We start from the raw sequence: 18,163 nt of genomic DNA on the forward strand, positions 1-18,163 counted from the left end.
CAGTTCACGGCAGAACGCAAGCAGCGCAATATCAGTTCTTCGGTAACCAGCCCAGGACATCCACACCCTGTCGTTTGTTTGGCGCAGCGCGTTCAGTACACTGCAGTACACTCAAGTCGTACTTATAGCCTGGTAATGCGAAGGTGATTTGCGGCTATATACTGAAATCGAAACACGGCCTCCGTGGCAGCAGTTCCACGTATCGGTCGTCCTGGCTTCGCAGCAATGCTTTCTTCTTAGCGCGGAATTTTTCTAAACGCTGACAATAGTCTCAATTTACCTAAACAGTACCTAAAATTTCTTGATCTAGTGAAACTTTCCTGAAGTCGGCAGCACTGCACAAGGACATTTACAGGGTGTTTCACGTAACTTGTGCCAATTACTTAAAAAAAAAAAAAAAACGGTTAGCCGCAGCTGAATGGAACCACTCGGCATATGGTTTGCCGTCATGTGGCGTTCCTTAGGCTACTTTCTTATATTCTACCTAATTAGGTAATTAATTAAGATGAATTATGCAATTTGTTAAATATTCACTTTAGGGCAAAGGGCGTTTCGTTGTGTTGTAAAGGGGGTTCAGAAACGACCGGCCCAATTTTTGTGGCAACGTGCATGATGCGGTGTGTGGTTTTTCGGCGTTTAAAGAAAGCCCGCGAAATGTGAAATAAAACCACGTGACCGCGCTCGTGCGCTATCGTATTGCAATGCAGCGCTCTCAATCGCCGTTCGTGCGAAAGAACCGTGTGCGCGGACCGTGGCGAAGTGCGTGGGCGTGGCTCTTGGCATCGGCTTCACAGTGCGACAGCATCTATGGTGGTGGCGCACGGCGAGGAAGCGTCGTCGTCCCTGATAAGCGATAGGCTGGACGCACGGTTGAGCGCGCTGCAATAAGATAACGCACGAGCGCAGTCACGTGGTTTTATTTGATATTTCGAGGGCTTTCTTTAAACACCGAAAAAAAAAATCGCCACGCAGCATGTACGTTGCCACAAAAAAATTTGATCGGTCGTTTCTGAACATCCTCTACAACGCGATGAAACGCACTTGGCCCTAAAGGGAATATTAAAAATTTTGCATAGTTCATCTTAACTATTTAGGCTGAATATAAAAAAAAAAATACTCCAACGAATGCCAAGTGACGGCAAACCACATGCCGTTGGTTTCATTAAGCTGGAGCTAACCACCGTTTTAAAGATCACTGGCACAAGTTACGGGAAGCACCCCGTATGGTCACGATGGCATTGCATATACTGATAATAGATGCAGTGTAAGAAACCCACATAGTGCAACGCCGTGAACGAACTAAATTCGTATAATGAAATACTGCGCCTTTCTTTTTAATCACTACACTCTAGAACTAAAATAAATGATCAACTTTGTTGCACTTGCAGGCTGGCGACTCCTGGCACTGACAGGTTCACTCATGCAAGTTTCGGTGATAGTGTCGGTCATGCACCCGCTCAGCTGAGTGAGAATGACGGGTGTCCTCTTGGCTTCCTCGCTTTTGCCGCCCGGTTCTCGAGTCTCCGGAGACCTACATACAACGCATGGGCCACGCGTGCGGTTCGATGCAGTGACAGCACGACGGCGCCGACACCAATGCGGGCAGCATCGCAAACGCGCCTCGAGCGTCACTAAATTGCCATCGCAACAAAAGCTCACGCTCGCATTTGAGCCAGAAGCGTGGAATACGCAATATATAGGAACCACTTGAGGCATATAAGCACGTTGGTTCTGCATTCTTCGTTATGGATACCCGAGATATTTGGCCACCCGCGTAGGATGACACTAGATATGCATTAAATCAAACCTCCTTGCATGAAATTATCCAGTAATGCATAAGAAGGCACTGCACTACATGCGACAGAAAATAACCTCCTGGTAGCAGCAGTGGTAATGCCAGCGTTTCTCCGTGTTGAATTACGTGATGCCGCTCAGGGCGTTCGTCCCAATTGCGCTCTTAACTCTAAGTTTTCAGTAAGATTCGATTAAAGGGCCTGCAGGCAGAGCTTATGTTCATCGGTTGGTTTAAATGAAATTTCTCATTTCGGCATGCCTAACAAATAATTTTCGTCGAACGAAGAGCTAACGTTGTTACAGTGTGAGGGTCAGTTCGAATGCTCCACTCTGAAGAGCGCACGTGTCACTGTTGCTCAGGTTTCCATTAAGGACTTCTTCGACTGTTGTTCGCTGTTTCCGCTGACGTCCCTGCGCGTTTCATCTCAGGGGCGTCCATCTCTCACGCCATGACACCTGCAGTTCTGTGGACTCCTTAGAAGGCCCTGGTCTTCGATGTTGCTGTCCCTGCGGGGAATGGTCCTGAGAGAGTCGTCGACGCGACGGCCTCAATAGTTGGCCTGTATGAGGTCTATTGCGTTCAGCGCATGGGAGGCTTCAACTGCCAAGTCGCCGTTAAGAGCATGGCTTCCGTGACTCTAAATAGTCGATGCTGGCTGCCTTGTCATCGGTGGCGAGCGTTACCCTGTCGTTCCCGTCGGCCCGCAGGTCCCCAACGTAACCTGCCTCTTCTTGCCATCCTTCGTTCCGAATGAAGTCTTCGTCCAGGCACTATCATCATACAGCAAGGTTCTGTCTGTCAACGCTTGTGATGAGCTGACGACGTGGCGTGCTCACGGGTACCCGCTTCGTTCGAATGGAAATGAACACCTCAACCCCTGTCCCCAATTATCTGCGAGTCTCGGGTCATCGTGTGACGTTTGGCCACCGTGGCTTGCAACGCGTGTGTCGTCGGTGCGGCTCTAGCGACCACTACCGTGCACAGTGCACCGCAGCGTTCTGTGGCCGTTGTGGTATCCATGGCCACGAAAGCGACGGATGTGACCGTCCTTGTCGGCGTTACGGGTCAGGTCACCCTACAATCGTGTGCCCTGTGCGGCGTTCCTACTCAGACGCTACTGCTGGTGCCTTTCCCTCCTTACCGCCGGCGCGACGGCGCGTGGCACCGTAACCAGAGAGATTGCCTTGACACCGCAGCAACCAGCGTCGGCAAACGACAAAGAAGCATGCAGCTCGAGCATTCAAAACACGCCATGTTCGCCGGCCTCGTCAGCCGAAAGGGAGGACCATGCTATTGATGGCGTGGCAGATCGCAGCACACCATGTTCACCGGCCTCCCAGACAGCGAGGGACAAGCGTGTTGTGGCCGGTGGCACCTCCACTTCGCCTGCTGCCATAAGTCCTGATCGTACCGAGAGAGAGAGAGAGAGAAACTTTATTGCAATTGTAAAGATTTGAAGGAGGGGTGGTCGGAGCCTCTCAGTCCAGGGCCCCACTGGCCTCTGCCGCCTGCCTGACCTGGCTAATTAAGGACTTTTGTCCTGTCAGGTCGGAGCGGGCGAGCTGTGCCTCCCACTGCTCCATTGTCCTACTGGTATTTAGCCTATGAGGGTGCTTAGTGCACTCCCAGGTTATGTGTATTAGGGTAGGTATGCCACCGCACCAAGGACAGTTGGCCCTATAACGAGTGGGATACATGGCGTTTAGCAATTTTAAATGGGGGAACACCCCGGTCTGTATTTTACGCCAATCGGCGGCCTCTTCCCCGTTAAGTTGTGGGTGGGGTGGCGGGTATTTTCTGCGGACTCCACGCTGATGAGCAAGGATGTCTTTGGCATTTAAATTGGTGGAATTTTGTGAGGGATAGTGCGGGTGGTTGGGGTTAGAAGAGGACGCCGTCGCTCGGTTAGTGAACCCTCGAGCTAACGCGTTAGCCTTTTCGTTCCCCTGTACCCCCGCGTGGCCCGGGCACCAGAGTAGGCGATGATGGTGGTTGAAGGATTTGGGAATTATCGTGAGGCTAGCAGCAGTCACGCGCCCCTTGAGAAACATGCGACATGTCTCCTGGGAGTCCGTGACCACGACCGAGTCCCTTTGCGAACGCTCCGCGTGGGCGAGTGCGATCGCCACTGCTAATATTTCAGCCGAGGTGGGAGATCCTGCCGTGGCCGACGCGGTAATTTGCTGTTGGCTGATAGTGTTCACGACTGCCAGGGCGTACCTCCTTTGGTAGCGCTGCCCGGTCGCCTCTGCATACAGAGCTGCGTCCGTGTAGTACGTGTTGTACCTATGGTTATTAGAGTACGCTGATTGAATGTGTTGTGCGCGTGCTTTGCGCCTTTCTTTGTTGTACTCGGGATGCATATTCTTTGGAATTGGGGCTACTGTAATTTTGGATCTCATCGAAAGAGGGAGAGGCACTCAGCTTCACAAAAACTGGTAGGGCAATATTGGCTAGACTGAATATCCCAGCATACCCCCTTTATCTCACAGAGCAGGCCGTGCCTCTCCCTCTTTTGATCGTACCGAAGTTTTCGACACGGCTAAAACACCTGGCCCGGCGATACCTGCGCTCGCTACACCAACGAAGTCTGCGGTGCCTTCATCCGCCTCAGTTGCGTCGCTTGCAACACCACACCCGATTTATGACTCTTCTGCAAAAGCCACTGCGCCGTTGCATCTGATTGAGCCCCCGGCTGCAGAAGTTGCCGATGGCGATGTCATCGATCCCGCAGCCCACCCGCTTCCATAATCATCATCATCTGAAAATAGCTTCAGTCTTGGAGTTGATAGTAACGTTGGACTTTCACCAAGCCTGGATGGACTCGGCGTGGAAATGGTGGTCCCACGAGACGTAATGCGTGCAGAGGCGTCATCCTCTGGCTCAGACGGCGCCCCGGATCGCCGCGCCGAGTTACAACTGCCAAAGAAACCTCAGCCTTCTTCGAGAGTGTCGAAGAACTGACGTGTGTACTGCATATCCCCTGGAATTGTTACCGGGGCGCCGACTTGAACAATACAACCAGGTTAGTTAGGCGACACTTTTAATTAAATATCGCTGACACCCAGAAAATTATTTCATTAAATGCACAGGGATTCCGAAGTCTTGTAAAACAAGCCGAAATTATCAACGTGGCCCGTGCTAAAAATTGTGACATTCTGTGTTTGCAAGAAAAAAAACTTTTTCACTATTGGACATGTTCTTTCTTTCAAGCGTACTTTCAACCTAGATTGTTTTTTCTCTTTCACGACATCACGCTCTAGTAATCGGTATTATTATTTTCAACAGAAGTCTCTTGCGAGATCATCACGTCTTTTATGGTGGGACAGGGCGGATATTTGCATTTGATTGTGTACTATCTTCATTTAGGTAACGGATATTGCGCATCTACGGGCCTGCGCAAGCCACTAAGTTCAATGATTTTTTTTCGTGACCTGGACATGTATTTCCTGAATGGTCGTCCCGTAGTTCTTGTTGGGGATTTTAATTGCGTTTTAGACACGCGAGCAGATGTGCAAGGCCCGGGCTGGAGTCGCCCTAATTGGAACGGACGGTAGTTGCGTCGCCTCGTCCAGCACTTTTCGTTGCTGGATACATATCGACTTTCAAAGCGAAAGCTTTACTGGCCGCGAACTTGCGATTTCGCCGTGGCGGTGCTCCGAGGAGGCACATGACGTCACAACGCGCTCCACGCCGCGAATATTTCTCTCTCTCTCTCTCTCTCGCTGCCTAGTCACTACTGCGCATGCGCCACTAGTAGCACCGAGCCACAGGTGTGCCGCTGGTGTGCAGCGCCGCGCCTTTCCGCAACCGCCGTTTGGTATGACGTCACACCTCGTTCGTCGTCGTTGCGCTCGCCTCCGCTCGCTTCGCCAACTGCGTCGCATGCCTGATAACATGTCGGAGGATTGAAAAGAAAAACTCGCGTGCGCCGCAACCACAGTTGAGGCTGCAGTATGGACGGCGACAATACTGGTAAGCAGGAGGAGGCCCGGAATCGACATCGGAACGATATGAAGAGGAAACGAATCGCCTAGGAAACAGACGAACAGCGCGCCGAACGACTGGCTAAACGCCGCAACATAGCTAGACAACCAGACTAACCTGGACTTGCAATCAAGATTAACCAAGGCTAACGATGCTATGCCTTAGCTTTCGCTACGTATATCCTGGCATAGCCGAGCTAAGCCACTGCCAATTTTCATGGTTCATTTGTCTGGACGTGGCGACGCGGCGCGTCGTCAAGCAGATTACACCGTGCCTATGGGCCAACCAATTTAGCTAAGTATGTCTCCCAATCTGATGTAATAACTTTACCTTCATCTCCTGTTTATATTTCGAATCACCGACCAGTTATGCTTGAAGTTTGCTTCCCTGCGTCTTCATCAGCAAATCCTTGCCGCCTCGACATCCGCGTTCTACATGACGCCCATTCGCGCTCTTGTTTGTCAAGAGTCTTGAAAACCTCTGTTTCTAGTTCTGACCCAGGGACATGCAACGCGCTCAAGGTGCAGTGGCGTCTGCATTGTTCAGACGAAGGTCGTGCACTCAGACGACGCACGTCAGAAGGACTGGCGGATACTGCCACGAAGCTCCGTATTGCATGCCCTTCGGGTCAATCAACTGACTCCGCTGATGCGGTCATGGCAGCGCGAGCTACGCAGGCGTATCCAACGCCTCATGGCAGCGTCGTCTTTGCCAGCGTCTGCTTGGCGATGCAGACGTAATCCGTGTGCACACCTTGAAGTTCCGCGCTTTGCAAGAAACTCGCAAGAAACAGCCGAATGCATTCGGTTCTGTAGCCCCTAGAGCACTTCCTGTTATGTCGTCTTCCACGCGTGATTATTCGCTCTTTGTATCGCATTTTAAAAACATGGCGCGTTCGAATATGCGAATGGGTCATGACAACGTCGAAATGCTTAGTGAGCTGCCTCAGGTTCCACCTGAAGTCGCTGAACGTCTTTGTCCACTACCGTCAGCTGACGAGGTAAAAGCAGCATTATCTTCCATGAAGCGTGGCTCGGCCCCAGGACCTGACGGGTTACCCATGAAGTTTTATCTAACATTCTGGGAAGATATTGGTGCCACTTTCGTGTCTGTTATCAGCCGCTGCTTCGAGAACTTTGAATTCCCGTCTAGTTTTCGCGATGGTCGTATTGTGCTGATACCTAAGCACGATCCATCATCAGTTCGCCCAGAAGAATGGAGGCCAATCACGCTTCTCAACGTTACAAAACCTTTACGGTTGTTCTCACCCGACGCTTGGGAAGCCTGATACCTTCCTTAATAGGACACCATCAGGCCTGCTCTGTCCCTGGCAGAGAGATACACAGCCTTTCGTTCGTTACGCGTGACATAATGACATACACGCTGACCAGGTCACCGCGTGGTCTCTTAGTTTCCCTAGATCAAGAAAAGGCATTCGATCACCTTGAACACAGCTACATATTTAATGTACTGACCTCGTTTGGCTTTTCGTCAAAATTTGTTGAACTTATTGGGGCTGCCTATTCAAATATCCGAAGTACATTGTTTCTTGATGGTCGGGAAAGTGCACCATTTCCCGTTACTCGTGGTGTTCGTCAAGGATGCCCTCTATCCCCAGTGATATTTGTGCTCAGCCTTGGGCCATTTCTACGCTCAGTACTGAGAGAACCTCACGTGTGCATTGTCCCACTGCCTGGTAGCAGTGTTGTGAAGGTGACAGCCTTCGCCGATGACATCACATTGTATCTCAGGAATGAAGATAGCTTATCCCGTTGCCTTCGAATTTTCCCTAGTACGGAAATAATTCAGGTGCTGCGCTAAATTTTTCAAAATGTCGTTATGGGTTCATTGGTTCACCACAGACACGCTTAAGTCCTATTTTCCATCTTCAAAAGACCGACTCTATTGGTATTTTAGGCATTGATTACACCTATGATGGCATATCAGACTCTGTGTGGCTCTCAATTCTTGAAGATATAAGGCGAAATATTCAAGAGGTTCAAGCGTATGATTTACCTCTATATTAGAAAGAAGGTACTTAGCACAGTCTTTATTTTGCGGCCGAGTGTGGTACGTTTGTCACGTTCTACAGCCACCATTACGAGCTACTAGGTCTCTGCAGTCCCTTCATGGTTGATTCTTCTGGTCGGGAAGTACAGAACTGGTCTGTCGCGCGGTGCTTGGGCAACCACGCACTCACGGTTGGTTCGCGTTCCCATCCGTGTCTGTCCGCTGCCGGCTGCTGGCTCTTCAATTTCTGCTCCATCTGTTACAGCGTGATCCGTGTCCTGCGCGTGTACTTGCCTGCTATTTTCTTGGCAAAAGAATTCGTTACATGTTACCGGGCGTGCACTTAAATCACGGACCACAAGTGTTAAACGCACCTGCATTTTACTCTATGGCGGTGGCATATTATCGCCACATACAACAGATTTGTCCTGATGTAGACGTTTTTGAAAAACGTGTTGTGAATACAATGTCGACCTTACTTCTTCCTCTAGTTCCTTCAGCGCGCCGCGCACGTTCCAATAATGTGTGGTGGGATGCAATAACGACATCAGTTCTGTCTGGCCAACTACGCGACTTCATGTGGCGTCTAGGGTGGCAAGTGCTTCCAACTCGTGACAGGTTAGAGCGGTGGGGCGTAGTTCCATCTTCGCTGTGTCCAAATTGCCCCCTTCAGGAATCCAATAAACATGTGCTACTGGAACGCGTCGTTGCCAGGGTATTTTGGAGGGCCATGCATACTGGTTTCCGTGGCCTTGGAGTTAACCCCTTTATTACATATGGTCGCTGCTCCCGTGGCGGCATTGCGCGACCTTTAATTGCTGCGGGGACCTTTTGTCTATGGCGTAACCGGTGCGAGCAGTTGCCGCAGAACATCGTCGCCGCGCTCTGTTTCCACTTCTGGGGAGCTTCCACTTTGAGCTACTGTCGATTCTGTCAGAGGAGTGGTTCTTCCTTGGGGAAGAAGAGCTCCTTCGACAGTGGTCATGCCGTTTCTTGTCGGTGTCTGATAGACGCGTACGGCTTAATTTTCGACCAGCCTGGTTCTTGTAGCCAGGCCATCAGATGTGTTCACTGAATGTGCACAGAATGTAGTGCATGTGACTTCTGTGTGTGCGTGATCTCGTATACCTGATCATTTTTGTATATACCCATCTCATAGCAACACTTCAAAACTATGTAAAATGTCTCTGTCACTTCATTGTACATAACCTTTGTGTACACTGTATATATCAACACCATTTTATATAATGTGATAATTAGTTTCTGTGTAACTGTGTGTTGCGTAGGTCTATGTAGTTATGTGTTAGTGAGTGAGGACTCGGACACTTCTTTGAAAACGTGCCGTGTATACAGTGCTTCGGACTTTGTATATGTAATTGTCCTGGTGGAATTGTGCCGTGATTGTGACTCAGTGTTCGTATCGTTTCTTGTTGAATAAACTTTTTCTAAACACAACCTTTCGCCTTTTACTAAAGGTTACCGTGGGGAATGAGCCTATAGGCCAATTTTTGTGAGGCCCCAATTGTTTGAGTGGAGCGTAATATGTCAACCCAAAACCAGATTGTCTCGATACATGTGTGTGCCGCCATACCGGGTGATCATTTTTAGGTACTATGGAATTTTTAAAAATCACCTGTTGCAGCTACGACAATTAAAATCCACAATGAACTTCTTGTTTTACTTACTTTATGGCTCAAATTGTAATTAAGGAATTGTAGCCGGTGAGTTTGCAAAACGTATTCACTTGAAATGAATTTCCAGGATGACACCAGTTTCGAGACATTATTTCACAAAGTATGGATTGAAATACATGGGCGTTCCAATTACTTTTATGCTTCAATGTAGAAATGATGGTATTGTCAAAAAAGTAAGTGGAACACTAGTGCATTTCTAGGGCGAGTTTGATGGCGCATATCTCCAAACTGGCAGTCATTCTGGAAATTAATTCCAAGTGGATACGCCTTGCAAACTTACCGGTTACAAATGGTAAATTGCAAGATGTGCCTTAAGGTTATGAATTCAAGGTAATTAGTGTATTTTTGGTAATTAGTCGAACATCAGTTTTTGATTTCTCGTGCAAGTAATATCCGCCTCTGGGAATAATGAAGCTCAAGGACTAGAATTATGTTATCTGCTACTGCCAATATATAAATTACGTAAAACTTAGAAATGACGAGCCTGTATATTCTTGACGCACTACGTATGTCCCGGCTAAGCCTTGTTGGCAGCTTTTGTTATGTCGTCATCTGTTCACTTTAAACTGGACAAGTCTGGGTTCGCTATCAACACAGTTGATTTGTAAAAGTGACGTAGTGCCAGTTGTGTAATAACTGTGTTGCTTCACAAATCCTCGCAGCACGATTTCTTGATTCACCCCTTCCAGCTCTCTGCTCAAACTTCTTGCAGCATGGCCATTTTTTAACATGAAAACATCGCCATATATATTTGTCATTCCGACATCCCTGATAATATTTGTGTTTATTTTTCAGTGCAAGCACCTCCTCCAAATAAGGGGGGTGTCTCTGTGTGAGGCGGCAGCAAATGCAATGAAACCAATGCGTTATCGCGGTCCTCAGGGGCCTGACCAGCCCACCGTCGTCCGAACACTGACCAACCAGCCTACCGACCTCAGCTCCGTGCCCTGATAGCCCTGGCCAGCCCACCGTCCTCGGCACCTCACCTAATTCCTATCCTCAGGGCTAGCCTAATCCACCTACCTTCATAAGAGATGGATCCTTGGCGCTTGCTTGCAAATAAACTGCTTTAACATAACCCAGCGTCACCCATTTAGGTGCGCGGATTTAGGTGCCTGTTATGAACTGTTATAAAATTGTCTTTTAGTATTCCTTTATTATTTGCACGTGTAGAATGCTTTTGGTTCTTGACGTATTATAATTCTACTGCGTTTCCCATAGGTACAATGGATGTAGACAGTATGGGGACAATTGCTATCAGAAATGCCACTAGCAAAAGGTTCGCCCTAATGATGCTGCGTGCTCTATAGCAAGCGTATTTACAATATTCATCATCCAAACAGCGTTGTCCTTAAGAGGAGGTTTTAGCTCGGGCCCTACACCGACGCGCCCTGTTCAAATACATGTGAAACGCAATAACGTTTTTATGAAATAACCATTGGACGGATTTTAATAACTTTTTTTTTGCATTTGAGAGAGAAAGTTAAATACTATTGAGTGTTGGAAGCGGAATTTCGATTTCGTGACAGAATGTTTCAAAAACGATTTTCAAACATTCGAAAGCTTGAAAAGAAATAGAAGCACGAAGTTCTGCATCAAGAACAGCTATCGCGGTTCTGTAAACGGCATCCATTAGATCATTCAAAGCGGACAAATTTGATATGCCGATTTATGTCTTACCCGAATTTGTTACGTTCTGTACAAGGGTTCTGCAAAAGCTGTATTTCCGTATTACTAAATTTTTTAAGATTCATGCGTAACGTATCAATTTTGTCCGCTTTAGATGTACTATTAGATGCAATTGACAGAATTGTGATATCGTTATTCATTGCTGAATTACAGAGTTGTAAACATCATAGTTTAGTTTACTGAAAACTTTCGATTTTTACGGATTTGTCATAAAAGATCGACAATCTAAATAAAAATTTGAAACCAACAGTCACTAGCTTTTATGTTTTTCTTTTAAACGCAACAAACCTCGCCAAATTTCGTGCAATGGTTGCCGACAAAAAGGAATTATCCTTCCACATTTATTTAGATAGGAGCACCCAAGCTAAAGCTTCCGCTTAAGCTGACAATAATAATGGCAGCAAGATGGCTCAGCGCTGGTATTGCGCTAGCAACACATTGGCTGCTGCATTGGCATAATGTTCGAAAAACCTTGGCCTTAACTCTGGGCCAGCATTGGATTGGGCTGAATTTGACCAATATGCCAGCGTTGGTACAGGAATGCTACCAATTTCTGCAAGCATTGAGCCATGCTTGGGGCCATTGCTGGTGTGCTGCGTGGGTCGACGTTAATTATCGCCAATCAGAGGAAACAGCACAGAAAACACAGCTTACATCGATTCCCACAGTGCGTGGGAGCCGCATAAACTTCCTTTCCGGGTATCTAGCCATCCCACCAAACATATGGGTGAAACCCTATAGAGTTAGGGAAATCCTGGACAAGAATATTACTAAAATTTGGACATAGAACAGTGAGGAATCGGGACACGTTCCGGGACAGTGCTTTGTGCACCGATGGGTTAAGTGTGTTTCAACTGGCTTCAATGTACTTATCATGCTCTGACCCCCAAGACACATTCTGTTTTATACTCTACTATTGGAATAACTTAAAAACATCTCTTGCGGCTGCTCGCCCAAACTGTGTTTTCTCGAAGTTATTCCAGAGTTCGGTTGGAAAAGACGAGCTCGGATCCTGTATAATTCTCTACCTATCGATTGTTCTCAAAGTCGCATAAGTGCGTCCGCATAAGTTAAACGAATATAATGCTCGGAGGCGGAGCTAAGAAATCTGAAAGGGAACTAATCAAATGCTGCATTTGTTTCTTGCGTGAGCTCATCGTATGCATCACTGTGGGGCTTGATAATCCCACCGGAAGCTTTTGAATCACTTCGCACTACTGGTATATTAGCCCTCTTTACAGCATACACTGCAGAAAGCACAAGATACAACATACTATTTGGAAAGGTGCAATACTCAGATAGATTTGCAGCAAACTTTTGACGTTTCGAAACTGATCTTTCGGAGGGAGAACAAAAGCACGCTGTTGCCATAAGGTCTACCTTTAACTTTGAGAGCTGTTCAGAAAGCGGGCGCATTCCCGTCATGAACCACTGTTGATGCCACCTGATGCGCAAATGTGCTACTTTTGCAGTTATTGAAGATTGGAAGGAATTGAAGAATGAAAGGCTTCAGCATAGACAGACGAACCACTTGTGATCCTTGACAAAGGTAAAATATTATATGTAGTTGAATGGCAAGCCCATCGAATAATTCAGTGGAAACAATATTAAAAGCATATAAAAATCTTCTGTGGTACTTTCTGAACTATTCGTAAACATTGTGCCACTTGCTTATCTCCGGGCAAGCCAGTGTCATTATCAATGATATGAAACTTGATTCGTCAAGTATAAACCCTAATCAGCCCTCATCCGTCGTTACCAACCTTACAGAATATGGGCAGACCTTCATCAACTCTTATCTGCCTCCTTATCAACATAGATGTCAACCGAATTTGTTTCAAAACCACCACTGCATTTGCTGAGGGGAGTATGCAATGCTTTATTTTTGATTCGGGTGCTTGTTTTGAACTTCTTCTTTATTGAAACGTATGCTGTTCTGTGTGTTGTAGTAATGTATCATTGAATGTATACACTGTTCAATTCACTTTGCTGAGACCTTGTAGCCTCTGCCTTACGTACACACTAAGAAAAAAAAGGAGTACCCCTTGCTCTTTTCGAAGAGTCTGGACTCGTCACGTATACGACACATATTGTGGGAGACACCCGAACTCTCTTTTGGAAGAGTCCCGAGACTATCTGTGCTCGATACATGGTATTTACGTGACTCCGTACACAATAGTCATGCATACTCTGTTGTAGTAGTCGCCTATACCCTCTCAAAAGGGTTACAAGACTAGTGCTGAGGAAGTCCGTTAACTATTCTAGATGAGTCAGATGACCCAAGATAAAGTGTCACATGACCACTGCAAGAAGGATTCAGGTAACTATTCTAGATGAGTCTGATGACTCCAGCAGTGTGTGTCAAGTTACCCTTAGTGCGTGGTGCAGGACTCTTCCAAATAGAGTAAAATAACTAATCCATGTAAGTCGTTTACCTCTTGGATGGCAGTGTCAAGCCGCTTTTTAAAATGTGTCAACAACTCTTTTTGCTGTAAGTACACACGACTACGGCTAGTTCTCAAGAGGACTACTGTGAAAAGACAGCACAGGATAACAAAGAATCCATAGTAAACTTGCCAAATAGCACATGGCAGGTTAGCAAGAAAAAGTTATTTCCTCAATCTTTGTTATTGTCTTCTGGAAAATTGAAATGTATCAGTCAGCACAGAATCACTATGAAAGCAAGACAGTTCTCATTACTATTAAACTGGAATCAATAGCCAACCAAGCAAAACAGTCTTAAATAAATATTCAATATGTAGCCTGCAGCTGCATATGCAAGGCACTGCAATGCCACTCAGAACCATAATGAGACCCCAAAATATTATGTAACTCATGTAGAAGTTCAATTCACCACCGCACAAATCTCTTATAATATGTCAAAGGATTTATAAGTTAAACCTATTTCACTGTTCTAAAAGACTTAACTTACGACCTAACATTCTAAGCAAGCTATAGGTAGGAGCCATTGCATTTTTTGCTTGCTTACGGGAGTATGAGCCATTGCATTCGTCTTACGGAACGAACGCACAGGATTCTCGTTGGGTAAGCATACAAATGCTCGCGCATTTAAAATTTTGCGGATCCCACGCACTGTCGGAATCGATGTAGTTGATTCTTTCTGGGCTGTTTGCTTTGATTGACGATAATTGACGGTGACGTTGATGGCGAATGTTTAATTTCTTCCGCGGTTAGTCCAATACGCGGGTGGGTTACGCGGGTGGGTGGGTTATGTTAAACGTTACCTTGCGTGCGCCCTTCTGTTTGTCTGCGTAGCACAGATAATTCATAGCAAGATATTTTTTAAATCATTGTACGCCATTACTCATAACCTCCGAGAAAGTTAGCACTGTCATTGCCCCGCACGGCACGTTCCATCGTGGCAGAACTGTTAAACTTAATTTGAAATATGGGGCTGTACATGCCAAAACCACAATCTAATTATGAGGCGTGCCGTAGTGAAGGACCCCCTGGGGTACTTTACGTGCACCAAAATCGAAGTCACGAGCGATTTCGTGTTTCGCCCCTTCGAAATGCGGCTGTCGCGGTTAGTATCGAACCCACAACATTGAGGGATGCCCTAGCCGCAAAGCTACCGCGACGGGCACAGAAGTGTTGCCTTGACGTGCGACCACTGTCAAGTCTAGTAATAGCGTTTCCTCGCCTTCTCACGTGGTCACTTACTTCTCCCCCATCTATGGGAACTGCGAGTAATGAGTGGCAAACTTGTTTTGTGATTTCGCCGATTCTACCCATTCGCTGCCTCCATTCACTGCAGGCAAGCGCTGCAGTTTTCGCAATAGTCTTGCGGAGGCTCACGGATAGTTACAGTTGTCAAGAGGACATTGTGGCGACGGCCAGGGAGCTCCAGAGGGCATTGTGAACGTGCGACGCCATGGAAAGGTCCAAACTGTACAAACGATTTTCTCGCGTCGCATTTCCTCTCTGGTCGCGGTATATGCGCTCTCTGAACCACCTCGCAAGGCGTCGTGCACGACAGCAACATGATCAGTGGAAAAGTCGAAGGAAGAGTCAAAGAAAGCGTCGATTAAAAATTGTCCTGACCGTGCTGGGAATGGTGTTCGCATTAACACGTGTCGCCTCTCGCGGTCACTTATAAATCAACAGTGCTGATAGCGAACCCAGGCTTGTCCCGTTTAATGTTAACGCATGACGACAGCCGGGACGCACGTGCTGCGTCAAGAATGTATGACCAGCGCACAGGTGTATCACCACAATCTGCTTTTGGGTTAACATATTAGGCCCCAATCAAACAAGTGGGGCCTCACAAAAATTGGCCTATAGGCTCATTGGAGTGTCCCTCCCCACGGTAACCTTTAGTAAAAGGCGAAAGGTTAATTCGTGTGGGGTCCTGAGGAGAGACCTGAGCAGCAATTACCTGTCCACCATGCGGAGCGAGGGATTCGCACTGACCCTTGTACTGTAACAACGTCAGCTGTTCGATCGACATAAATCATTAATTAGGCATGACGAAATGCAAAATTGTATTTAACTCAACGGGTACAAGGAAGTTCTGCGCGTAGGGCCTTTAATTGAATCTTATTGAAATCTTATTCAAATCGCCAGCTGCTACCTACGAACGCGGGCAAAACGCGCAGTGTGCAGCCAAATAACTGCTCGAAATCAAGTTTCACCTGCCATCACCACACTGGGGTTCGAGCTCCGATGACTGCGGCAATATGCACTTCAGGGCCAAACACGCTGACCGCTGCGCTATCACGCAACTCTGGGAGTTAGCCATGGGCATTCGTAATGGTGGAATGCCGAGAAGAATGAAAACAGGCGACACTTCTACGCGCACACGTGGATGCGCATACGTGGGCACGCGAGGTATCTGTTCTTGCTGTGCGGGCGTTCTTACCGGTGCATGTGTCACAGCCTATGCTGTGAACTTACACTTATTACAGCAAATAACATGCAAAAAGTATGGGTACCCTCACACGGATATGCTTTACTGGGTATGTGACGGTGACGCTCTTAAGTGAACCTCTTTGATGCCAATTTTGGTCGCTGTGTATGTGTGAACGGGCGAAGTGACAACTCCGGAGTTGGAATGATTCCGTGATCATTTCTCATATTCAGACACCAGGAATAAAAGTGACAAAGAAGAAGAAGAAGAAGGAGGGCGGAACAAAAGTTTCTGCTGACGTCCCTCCGTGTCTCACGTCAGGGACGTCCACCCCTCACGCCATGGCACCCACAGCGTCGTGGACTCTGTCGAAGGCCCAAGTCTTCGATGTTGTCCCTACGGGAAATGAGACCGTCGTCGCCGCAACAGCCTCAATAGTTGGCCTCTCTGAGGTCTACTGCGTTCAGCACATGGGAGGCCTCATCTTCCAAGTCGCCATCAAGAGCATGGCTTCCGTGACTCTAATCATCGATGCTAGCTGCCTTGTCATCGGTGACGAGCGCTGTCCTGTCGTTGCCGTCGGACCGCAGGTCCCCGACGTAACCTGCCTCTTTTTGCCGTCCTTCTTTCCGAACGAAGTCCTCGTCCAAGCGCTATCATCATACGGCAAAGTTCTGTGGGTCACCGCTGGTCTTGTGAGTGGACGACCTGGCGTGCTCACGGGCACCCGCTTCGTTCGGATGGAAATGAGCCCCAAAATCCCTGTCCCTAATTACTGGTGAGTCTCTGGTGATCGTGTAACGTTTGGCTGCCAATGCTTGCAGCGCGCGTCTCATTGATGCGGCTCCAGCAACCGCTGCCGCACGCAGTGCACCGCAACATTCTGTGGCCGTTGTGGTATCCATGGCCACGAAAGCGACGGATGTGACCGTCCTTGTGGGCGTTGCGGGGATGGTCACCCTACGGTCGCGTGCCCTGTGCGGCGTTCATACAAGGACGCTGCTGCTGGAGCCTTTCCCCCCTTACCGCCGGCGTCAGCTGTGGTCGCAAATGCGCGTGACGCCGTAACCAAAAAATTGCCTTGACACCATCTTAACCAGCATCGGCAAATCACAAAGAAGAAGCATGCAGCTCGGGCAATCACAACGTGCCATGTTCGCCAGCCTCCTCTACCGAAAAAGGAGATTGTGCTATTGATGACATGGGGGATCTCAACACGCCATATTAGCTGGCCTCCCAAGCAGCGAAGCACACGCATGCTGTGGGCGATAGCGCCTCCACTTCGGCTGTTACCATCAGTCCTCCTGATCGCACCGAGGTTTTAAACACGGCTGAAACGTCTGACCCTGCGATTTCTACAGTCGATACACCCGCGAAATCTGCTGTGGCTTCATCCACCTCAATTGCGTCGCCTACAACGCCGCATCCATCGCATCTGAAGGAGCCCGGGGCAGCCGAAGTTGTCGGCGGCGATGAAATCAATCCAGCAGCCCTACCGCTGCCGACGTAATCATTATCAGAAAACAGCGTCAGCCTCGCAGTTGACAGCAGCGTTGGACTCTCGCCAAGCCTGGATGGACTCGGCGCAGAAATGGCTGTCCGACGAGACGTGAAGAGTGTTCCATGTGTCAGCTTCTGGCTCGAATGGCACCCCGGATCGCCCACCTGAGTTACAGCGGACAAAGAAACCTCGGCCTTCTTCGAGAGGGTCGAAGAAGTGACGTGTGTACTGCACACGTTACTGCACATTTGTGTTTGCAAGAAACAAATTTTTTCACCATTGGGCATGTTCTTGGTTTCAAGCGCGCTTTTAATTCAGACAGACGGACGGACGGACGGACGGACGGACGGACAGACGGACGGACGGACGGACGGACGGACGGACGGACGGACGGACGGACGGACGGACGGACGACCGCAAACTGGGTGATTTTCCCAAAGAATTAAAGCATGTCGAGCACACAAATGTTCACACCATGCTTGGCTAAGCGCGATTAATACTGCGCAGGTTCGAGCAGCGGCACTCGATGCAACACCCTTCCGGCTGAGATCGCCCCTTTCTTCCAACTAATGTGCAGCTTCTTTTCCCGAGGCCCAGGTGTATGTGCAAGTTCCGTG

The 18,163-nt window shown here is 48.1% G+C and overlaps 1 non-coding gene across 1 annotated transcript; it reads right to left on the reverse strand.

The window, feature by feature from the left end:
• Positions 1-15,436: 15,436 nt before the first annotated feature.
• Positions 15,437-15,567, reverse strand: LOC126524810 (U5 spliceosomal RNA). Its single transcript, XR_007598078.1, has one exon. It is a non-coding gene; the product is annotated as a U5 spliceosomal RNA (small nuclear RNA).
• Positions 15,568-18,163: the final 2,596 nt, after the last annotated feature.

Source organism: Dermacentor andersoni, chromosome 3 (assembly GCF_023375885.2).
Source record: "Dermacentor andersoni chromosome 3, qqDerAnde1_hic_scaffold, whole genome shotgun sequence".
Lineage (NCBI taxonomy): Eukaryota > Metazoa > Arthropoda > Arachnida > Ixodida > Ixodidae > Dermacentor > Dermacentor andersoni.